Source organism: Furipterus horrens, unplaced genomic scaffold, assembly GCF_987537825.1.
Source record: "Furipterus horrens unplaced genomic scaffold, mFurHor1.1.pri manual_scaffold_4, whole genome shotgun sequence".
NCBI classification, from domain to species: domain Eukaryota; kingdom Metazoa; phylum Chordata; class Mammalia; order Chiroptera; family Furipteridae; genus Furipterus; species Furipterus horrens.
Window position 1 is genome coordinate 183,255,562 of NW_028327174.1, and position 11,014 is coordinate 183,266,575.

At 40.8% G+C, this 11,014-nt stretch overlaps 1 pseudogene; it reads right to left on the bottom strand.

The window, feature by feature from the left end:
- Positions 1–7,971: 7,971 nt before the first annotated feature.
- Positions 7,972–8,566, bottom strand: LOC150013516 (charged multivesicular body protein 1B2-like; annotated as a pseudogene).
- Between the last annotated feature and the right edge of the window lie 2,448 nt (positions 8,567–11,014).

Genomic DNA, 11,014 nt, shown 5'->3' on the forward strand with positions numbered 1-11,014 from the left:
ATAGCCTGATGCATCCTCCCTCCCCCATTCATACCAGATGTGGCTAGTCCTGAGGGTGGGACCATAACCCTTGAGATCCATTGGCTCAAACTCCCTTTTCTCTGGAATGTGCTGGTGTGAATGCTGCCAATGCCTGCCTCTGTGACTCAGAGTTAATGAGAAATTTATCTTGAGCCTGTGAGTGTTGAATCAATTCATTTATGAAGGTATATATGCTAGCTCTTATTTGGTCAAGAGCGCTGATTTAAATTAATCAGAATAAATGAAAACTTGCCCAATAAGTAACAGTTACAATGCTGCCGCTTTGAATGTCATGTCCACAAAGCTGGACCTCTTCCAGGAGTTTTCGGTGCTTCTACAACAGAGGTGAAAGCAAGATTCTTTAGACTTTGTCCTGGGTACTTGGGTGAGCACCAAGTACTTACAGACATTAAAGCCAGGTGCCATTCTTTGAGGACATGCTTGGAGGCCTCAAGGGACTGGAGAGTTCAATGTATGTGCCCTAGAATGTGAGGCTGGTGTTTGATTTCCATTGGCATAGAAATAATATGACTGAAACCCTTTGTCTGAAGCCACAGTGACAAAAGAAACTATCCACATCCCTCCACTGCTAGAGGAGTCCGCTGTGGAAGCAGGTCTGAACTATAGGTAGAGGGCTCAGTTATAGTGTTATTATCTTGGACAGGACTTCTTAATTTATCAAATGAGAGCATTCTTGTGAATTCAAGTAACTGGAAAACTTATTATCCAGAAATGCCTGAAAAGGTTATGGGACTGATATGTTCCTCCACCACCTACACATACACACCTGAGGGGAGAGAAAGACATTTTCAATGAGGACTTGTTATGAGACTGTTGGGAAAGAACAAAATCTTTTTTTGCTTATACCCAACAAATCTGCCCTGTACTGCTTTGTTCAACTTAGTACCAAGATGAAGGATCTTTTTGGATGACGATGCACCAGATCTAGGCCAGTAAGTGGAATTCTTTGAGCCTTAATTTCTCAATGCAAGTGTGGATGGTAAGAGAATACCATAGAAAAATTTTTTGTGTGTTTGAAATGAGACCAAGCCAGCTGTTTAGTAGGTGCTCAATAAAAAGAGGATCCTGCAGAAGAACCTCACCTCCTTTCATAGGCAAGGGGGCTCTCCAGCTTAGACAAAATCCAGAACAAAACTCAGTGACCAGCAGGGCTTGTGATGTTGACCAAACAACAACAATGGCTCAGGCGTAAATTCAAACAAGCATTCTGTATCCACCATTTGCTTGCAGTGCTTTTCTCATCAAGGTCTGGGTTTAAAAGGAGAAATCATCTTTCACTACATCCCAAGTCAGTGCTCTGATTTTGGGTGGGAAATGACTAGAAGTGAGAGCATGACTCCTCATCACAAAGGATCCATGTACACCAGCCTTCATGGTGGGTCCACCTGGTCCCAGGGGAAGGCCTGGCACCCTGCAGCAGGTGGACAGGCTGTGACATAGACCCTTCCCATGAGCTAAGGTTCAGAATGGTTCCACCTCTCGGCACAGTGCTTGGGAAACAGCATAGCGGAGTGGCAAAGGGTGTGGGCTTTGAATTCCAACTACCCAGAACTCTAACGGTTCTTCTCTTTCTCTGTGTTTTCTTCTTTGTCTATTTTAAAATTTTCAGCAGTGCTTCCCTTTATCTTTCAGAGGCCTTGCTCCCCTCAAAGACTCCTATATCTCTTCCTTCTCGTTTGGGTTTCCTCTTCATTGATGTCCATGCCTTGAGCCCCGGGCCCCTTCTATTGTTGGTCTCCTTGGCTTTCCTCCCTTGATGCTCTCTTCTCCCTCCCCATTGCCATCTCATTCAGCCTCTCCCTGTCACTTTCTCTTCCTCTCTTCCCACCCCTCTCCTCCTTCTCTCTTTCTGTTCTCTGCTGTCATGTGGCTCTGCACATCTGTACAGAGGTGCTTCCCACACAGACACTTTCCCTCCATTCTTCTTGGCCATCTGGCTGCACCTCCAGGCTGCCATAGGCCAGCTGCCAGGGGAGAAAGCAGGAATGAAGAGAGGAAGGAGAGCCAGGCTAAGGGTCTGCCAGCCCACCAGAGAGAGGGAGAGGAATTGTCTTGGGAATCCCCTGACTCTGTATGCCTCTCTGTCCATTTTAGCTGGAGCAAGTCTTGCAGATTGGGAAAGATGACTTCCCTTTGGGCACTCAATCAATTAATTGACACACACACGCATAAAATACCAATCTTAACAACAAAAACAAACACAGAGCTTCAACATCTCCATTCCTCAGGCTAGGAAAAACTGTGCTCACATATTGGCTTCTCCCCCCACCCCCCACCCCCTTTCTGCCCACTGGGTTCAACCGATGTTCTCCTGAAAGCAAGAATGGCCCTTTGTGGAGTGTGAGCCAGGAGGCAGGTCATTTAGGGTAGCTGGTGGCCAGGACTATTGCTTCAGTCCCCAATCCTCTTTGTCTGGCACTTGCCATAGAAACAGGCATTGCATATTTTGACAGCAACGCACTTGAATCTGTGCATGTAGATGTAGAGATAAATGAGGTCTGCCTCACTGCCCATCTGGCAAGGTGAGAGTCTGGTGTTGTAAGGACTGCATGTGATGATATATGAGGAAGGCCTGGTGTGTTACCTGGCACACATGAGGCCTTCAGAAATGCCAGTTTCCTTTCCCTTAAATTGTAGACATAATGAGGAATCAGAATTCGTGAGCTCACGGCATCTTCCAGGTGGGAAGGACCTCCCACCTAATGTAGAAATCTGCCTCCTATGGTGTGGCCCTGAGAGCTGCAGGGGTGGGCAGGCCCTCCTTGATCCCTCCCCTGCCGGAGAACTCAGGTCCTAACTCCCACTGCAGTTTTGATTAGCTGTCATTGCTAGAGACACTTTTCTGTCTCATTACTTCTCCTCCAGACTTCCCACCAAACATATCACCAAACCTAGAGCTACACAGAAGAGTTCTGTTCGTTTCTACTTGTGGCGGCCCTTCTGAAATCTGGGGCCACTTTCTGTGACTGTTCTGGTGTCCCTTCTCCAGAATTAGACATTCCCAATGTGCTGAGTCACATCTTAAATGACTCCATTTCCTGACCCCTCACTTCCACGGTGTCTGAAAGGTAATGTGAAATAATGGAAATATCAGGCAGAGATAGCTGTGTGGGGGCAGCTGTGTGTTGACTCTGGCAAGTCACTTCTCTTCCTTTGAGTCTCAGCTTTTTCATCTGTGTGATGGGACATCAAAGAGATAAGCAAAGTGATGAGTGCGGTGCTGGGCCCGTAGGAAGTTAGTAATCATTGCTTTCTTGATCGTTCTTTCTTGGATATGCATGATTTGCACATATCACTCTCCAAATGTGACTTAAAAGTGAAAGTGGCCACTTTGGAAGTGTACATCAGACCCCAGTAGTGGATACCACTTGCCTCTGTCATTTTGAATATGTTACTCCAACAACAAGCAGCCTGAGGCAGCTTTGGTTTGTAGTATCAAGCAAGTCCCCTACTGGGTGGGGAGCACATACGATCTTTGAACCATTATATGTAAATAGAAATTTCCCTTTGGTTAAGAGTCAGTTCTATTCACCTTAGAACGTACTATTGCAGGCACAGTCTGTGCCTACCATTCCCTCCTTCCTTCCTGAAGCAGTTGGGGTGAGGAGGGGGGAATCACCACTGTTTGTTCAGCAATGAGGATTGCAGACAAGTGCTTCCAAAAGGCAAAGAGAGTTTAATTCTATCAATTCAAACAAATGACAAATCCCAGATGAGAAAATATCGTCAGCAGGCAATAGAAAAATCCCAGGCACAAATGAAAAACAGAGCTACCAAAGGTAACCTGATCACGCTTTTCCAAGTCTTCCTTTCACATTCATTTGTGTGTGTACATTTATTTGGAAGCTGTGAGTGTTGGCCAGGTGGTAGCAGGTGTCATAGGTTTAAAAAAGAAAAGATCACAGAAGACGTTAGCATTGAGAAGACTCAATCCATTGACTTCATTGTTTCCGCAGGTGGAGAAAAGGTATCAGGGATCCGGCTGCAGCTCCTGAGTACCTCAGTCCCTTTGAGGAGTACCACAGTTCTGGAAAAAATGAGGACCTTCTCGTAAGGCAGGTGCATGCAAGTTCTTCCAAGCACTGATGCTCAGACCCTTAAAGAAGTGTCCCTCTCCAAATCCTAATTATTCCCACCTTTGCATATTCTCTTTTTGTAATGGCCTTCACTTTCATACCTATATTTTTTACCTGAGAGGTCATAGGACTCCAAGCAGCAATCTTTATTTTTTTCACTTATCTTCATATTAGGAAAAGCTCTTTGTGTTACTGCAGGATCTTTACAGTGATCATTTAAAGATATGAATATGATGTTACTTCATATGGATGAAGAGTACTGTATTAGGTTTCTATTGCTGTCACAAAAATTCCTGTAAATTTAGCAGCTTTAAACAATAGAAATATCTTACAGTTCTATAGGTCAGGAGTCTGGGCCCCACAGCCTAAAATCAAGTGTCAGTGGCCTGGGCTCTTACCTGGGGAGAATTTGCTTCTGAGTTTATTCAGGTTATTAGCAGAACTCAGTTGCTTGCTGCTGTAGGACTGAGGTCCTGCATCTTTGCTGGTTGTCACCAGGGGCCAACCCTTAAGTCCCTAGGCCTCATTCTAGTTCCTGCCTGCAGGCCCCTCTGTCTCAGGGTTAGCGATGGTTCATTGAACCCTTCTCACATTAGAATCTCTCTGACTCCCACTCTGCCTCATTTGTCTGCTCCAGCTGGAGAACATTCTCTGCTGTTAAGGGCGCATATCATAGCTCAGAGTCCAACTAGATAATCAAAGACAATCACTTTATTTTAAGCTCTGCAACCTTAATTAATCTGCAAAGCATAAGTCCCTTTTCTCGTGTCATGTAACATATTCATAAGAGCCAGGGAGTGAGACATGGATATCTTGGGGAAGCTATTATTCTGTTTACTTATTGTTGGATATTGAGATAGTTTGTAGGTGTTCAATTTATTTCTTTATTTTTGTAGATAACACTGCAGTGAATGATCATTCACTTAGTTTTTGCTTTAATAGGACCAGTAGCTTAGATAAACTCCCACGGATGAGTCAAAAATATGAGCAGCTTTACAATTTGATGCTTATTACTCTATTGCTTCCCCAAAGGGTTGCGCCTGTTTATATGTATATATATTTTAATAGTTTGATGATTTAAAAAAATTGTTATGCTTTACAGTTGTTCCAACTATCCTGTTTATATTGCTGCTGGCTTTAGATTTTATCTGTTCACCTCTACCTTTTTCCTGAGCTGAGTGTTAGCGTAAGCTATGAAAAAAAAAAGATTACAGAGTCTTACACAGTGTTTTATTAATTGGGCATGTTTTCTTCCCAAATAAACTGTAAGCAAACAATAAACAAACAAATTTGAAGACAGAGACTATCATTGTCTCTTACTCCAGTGCGCTTTCTGGAATGCTGAGAGCCCCGCTGAAGTGGGGGTGCGCTGGCTCCGGCACGTGCCAGCCTGTGACGGCGGGCTGTGTACATCTCTTTCTCATTTTGCGTTCAGTTAAGTTGCTAGCTTAAATCAGCCATGGTAAGAACATTTACACCATGGAAGTTGGCAGACACTAGAAAACAGTGTTAATTTTTTCTTGAGCACTATTGTTTGATGGGTAATCAATGTGTCCTTGGGGTTCTGGGAACTCACTTTCGGTGTCAAATAGATTTTGGAAAGTATACTTTTTTTTTTTTTTTTTACAATTAACACTTTGTATTGAATTCAAAAGAACAAAAGCTACAATTTCCACCAATGGAAAATAAGATAACTATTTCATAGATATCTTAGTCAGTAATAATCTCTTCTATGCCTCCCCAAGATATCCTAATATAAACAAATGTACGCACCTGAAACCAAGCTGTATTGACTCTGTCTTTCCCTTGGACCCTTCAGCTGCGAAGAGAGGGGGGGGTCTGCTGCATGGGCAACAGCAGACCCTCCATATCACCCTGCCCAGGCTCTGTAGCTTCAGCTTCACTGGAGAGGACACTCTAGCGTCATCGCAAGATGTCGATTCAACACGGGAGGAGACAGATACCGTGTCACTCCCGAGTTGGACTGCACAACCATTCTCGGCGGTGCAGATAGACTCTTAAGAAGCTACACCATCGTCTCTCGAGACGGACGGCTGCCGACGACGACGACGACCCTTTAAGTAAAAAGGACAAAGCATCAATTATAAACAAAATGGAAAGTTACCACATTGAGGTCATACCATATAGTCAAATACCAGGAAAGTTAAATAGGTTTAATTGAAACAGCAAAAGAGCAATTTCTCATTTCATTAACCAGTGAAAATAATCTTCATTCATACACACTCTCATTTATAACAGGAAACATATATGAGTGTGAATACTTAGCAAAAAAGTCTGCATAATGGCACTGTGAATGCCTTTATGATTTAACAATGGAAAAATTTTCTAAGCAGATCTGCTCTTCAGTAGAACTAAATGAAATATTAAAGTTCTTTAATGGCTCAATCATGCAATGAGTAATGAAAAAGACCTTATCTACTTAACCTAGATTAGTAGTATACTGTACTAGCTAAAATATAACTTGGTCACCTCTCCACATTTGAGACTGTGGTAGCAGAAAATTGTGGGCATTTATTCATTTTAGGTGGATAAAAAAGAGTTCTGAGAAGGTGGAAAGCAGGACAGCAGGCCATCATGTTCTTTCCTCCAAGGATCCTGGCCTTCCAGAGCCTAGTCTTCTTTGGACCTCAGAACTTTTCTGTGTCCCCACCCCGTGTGTTGTACACCAGCTTCCAGTGGGCTGGAAGTTATCTGCATGGCTCGGCAAAACATTTCATTCTAACATTTATTTCTACTTCATTTCTTCCAGTTATGAAACAGTTTTTCCTTGAGATAAAAGGACAAACACATTTAACCAGGGCTTATGGTAGTGGTAACTTGAGTTGATTCAGTTTTGTTTTCTTTGTTATTTTTTGTTGGTTGCTTTTCAAAATGTAGGCTAACATTCTCGTAAAGCAATCAACAAGCTTATGGAAAATGTAAATGATATTAAGACCATGTAAGTTAATCTTTCAAAATACAGTGTACCAAGAGTAGAGTAGAAATAGCAGAATCATTTAAAATGCGTTTCAATTTCATTTTAAAGTATAAAAGGTTTAATTTCTCTGACCCTTAACAACAGTGATATTTAGCAAATAAAACATTAAAAAACTGAACAAATCTTAATTTATTTAATTTAATGTTGCAAGTTTTTTCTAGTTATATCAAAAAATTGTCAATGCATTTTTTTTTTAATTTCAGAAATTCAAATAATAGTCATTAAATTACTCGGTAAAAATTCCAATGATAATAATCTAAACTTAAAAGCTGATGAATACAGAATAAAAGTCAACTGCATTTGTGCTTAAACAGCAAAAACAAACACAGAACATAAAACACACAAAAAGCATTGTCTATCGTATGACACTAAATTAGGTGTTTTTGGCTATGTAAGCATGTTAAGTAAACATGCTTTCCCTGCTTTTATTTTTATGCATCACATACAAATGCAGACTCAAAACAACTTTGAATTAAAAAGAAACCAAAACCTTTATTCTATAATTTCTTCTGTACTACTTTGTTGCTAGATTTTTTATGCAATTTTGAAGAAGATGTTTCATATACATACAAACCAATGCTAGTTTGGTCAAAGTCATTTACAAAAAAAATGTCCCACACACTTTCCAACAGAATATACAAAACGGTAAAATCTGTCAAGGTGGAAACACTCTGGAATTTCTTAAAGTATTTGCAAGTACAGCATGACAAAAGAAAGCATTCTATATAAATAGTGTTTAAGCATTCTGTAGCATACGGTATTCTTAGTGTAACTGGAGTGCAAGTTGTCTATATATGTATGCACATGAAATAGTTCAGAATCAGGTGAAGTAAACAACAGCAGCAGTTCTTTAAATTACACTTGATCACATAGACGAGCCAGTGTCTATAATAGTTCATCCTGTTCCGTGGAAGCAGCACTGGTGCCAACAGGTCCTGTCTGACCCTATGGCAGCTCCTCATTGAGATCAAGGTCAGCTTCATTTGCCATTTCTTGAAGCAGCATATCCTCTTGGTTTTGTGCTGTTTTAGGGTTGTAGTGCTATTCATGGTGTCTTCCATTTGTTGTGTTCGAACATCCAATGTTTCAAACTGGTGTTCAAATGTATCCATTAGGGCTGAAATATTTTTAAGGCTCATACTTCTCAACGTAACACCCATAGACTTAACTACACCTGCCATGGACCTGGTCAACTTGCCCTTTGTTACTGCAGTTTGAACTCTGGCTGCCACAGCATCCACCACAGCACTCATTTGCAAAAAATTAATTGCTTGGTTCTTCTGGCAGGTTGCATTTTCAGCATCAGCATGTATTCTTGCAACTTCTGTATTGCCTTTCTGAATGGCCTATTAAATCTTGGCCTTTTCTTCTTTATGTCATTTCTTGGCATTCCTCTTAAGCTCCTTGCAGCAAACTTCAAGTTAAATAGATTTTTCTCCATATTCAACATGGTCCTATGACTTTTCTTGGGAGGCGACAGCTCAGGGCAGCAGCATGGGTTTGATGTGAGGGCGCTCAGGGTTCTGTCCTAGTGCCGATCTGTGAGTGGCCTGGCACCTAGATTTGCTGACAGTACAATTTGAAAAGGAATAAGAGGGAGGACAGTACTTTCAGACAGCAGCCTGGTGTAGAGGAACAAGTACAGATTTGGGGATGAGACAGATCTTGTTTCAAATACTGGTTCCACAAAATTATTAACTTTGGATTTGAGGGAAGTTGCCTAACTTCTCTAAATCTCACTTTCTTTAACAAAAAATGAGGAAATTCATACCTACTTCATAAGATGTTTGGAGAGATTAAATAATATATTGCTATAATACAAAAGGTATACGAACAACAAATATAAGTTATGATAGTAAGTTTAATTCCCTGAAGTGGTTGCCAGCTCTCCTATGTCAACTAAATAAGTAGCTTGATTATATTTTACCACTTCAGAGACACTGTTATTCCTACCTTACATTTGGGTTGCATTTGTAATATCCAGAGAATGAATGGCTAATACAGTCACCAAGTATAAGGCCTCTGATTCCCATTCTCTTGCTCCAAATTCTCAGAGGAGATTTATATATTGAGGACCAGGAGGCATGCCTCATTTCTATCAAGACACTGGGCACTGCTTGAATTAGTATTCTTATTTCACAAGCAGTAATTTATCCAACACGTATTTATTGAGCTGCTACCTCTCTGGTAGTAACAATACCCCTTTCATTTCCATAATACTTTAGAGTTTACAAAGCAAGTTCACACCCATGATTTTATTAAAACCTCATAACAGTGAGATGAGTTATATATTGTTATGCCTATTTTAGGGATGAGGAAACTGAGGTTCAGTGAAGAGAAGCCAGTATCTCAGGATAGCCCAGCTAGTAGAAAGCTACGACAGCAAGCATTCCTTCATGGTGAATAAGAACAAGTATCCTTGTTCACCATGTGAAAGCAAAGCCACTTGATTGGTTAGCCCAGTTGTGTCAATTAATTTGTAATGATGCTTTACAAAATTACAGATTTATAATTAATATGTAATGATGATTTACATTTGCACAGCGTAATTGCTGTTCACAAAATACTTCATGTATTATCTCAATTGAACCTCACAAAAACCTATGAGGTACAAGAAGAAGTAAATATATAGCTAAGAGGGAAGAAAGAGAACATGAATTGAGGATCTGCTATGCACCCAGCATAGATCATGCTACTCTAACTTGGATTTCCTAGAATGTTGAGTCAGAGGCAAAGCTCATATGGAGATGTTTCATTGAGAAGTATAATCCAGGGAAGCAAAAGTGGAGAGAAAAAACAGAAATGAGACAGAGAAAGAGGAAAAGCAAATATAAGATGACACTTTATTGAGCTGGCTACAGCTTGTCAAGAAAACATAGTAGGCTGTATACAACTAAACACCAAAAAACAAACAATCCAGTTAAAAAATGGGCAAAGGACCTGAATAGACACTTCTCCAAACAGGACATACAGATGGACAATAGACATATTAAAAGATGCTTAACATCCCTAATCATCAGAGAAATGCAAATTAAAACCGCAATGAGATACCATCTCACACCTGTCAGAATGGCTACCATCAATAAATCAACAAGTGCTGGCGAGGCTGTGAAGAAAGGGCAACCTTCCTGCACTGTTGGTGGGAATGCTGATTGGTGCAGCCACTGTGCAAAGCAGTATGGAGGTACCTCAAAAAATTAAAAATGGAACTGCCTTATGATGCAGCAACTCCACTTCTGGGAATATATCCAAAGACACCTACAACATGAATTTGAAATATATGCACCTCTATGTTCATTGCACCATTATTTACAATGGCCAAGATTTGGAAGCAGCCCAAGTGTCTACCAGTAGATGAGTGGATATATTACTCAGCCATTAAAAGGGAAATCTTACCTTTTGCAACAGCATGGATGGACCTGGAGAGTAATATGCTAAGTGAAATAAGCCAGTCAGAGAAAGACAACTACCATATGATTTCATGTGTATATGGAATCTAAGGAACAAACTAAACTAATGACAAAATAGAAATAGACTAATATGTAGAGAGAACAGAGTGACAGCTGTCAGAGAGGAGGGGGTCTGGGAGTTAGGTGAAAAAGCTGAAGGGATTAAGCAAAAAAGCAAAAACAAACAAACAAACAAAAACAACTCATAGACACAGACAACAGTATGGTGATTACCAGCTGGAAAGGGGGATGGGAGTGGGGGGATGTAGAAGAAGTTAAAGGGGGGATAAATGGTGATGGAAGGAGAGGACTTTGGGTGGTGAACACACAATAAAATACACAGATGATATATTACAGAACTGTGCACCTGAAACCTGTACAATTTTATTAACCAATGTCACCCCAATAAATTCAATAAAAAATTTAAAGAACATAGTAGGTTGGTTGGC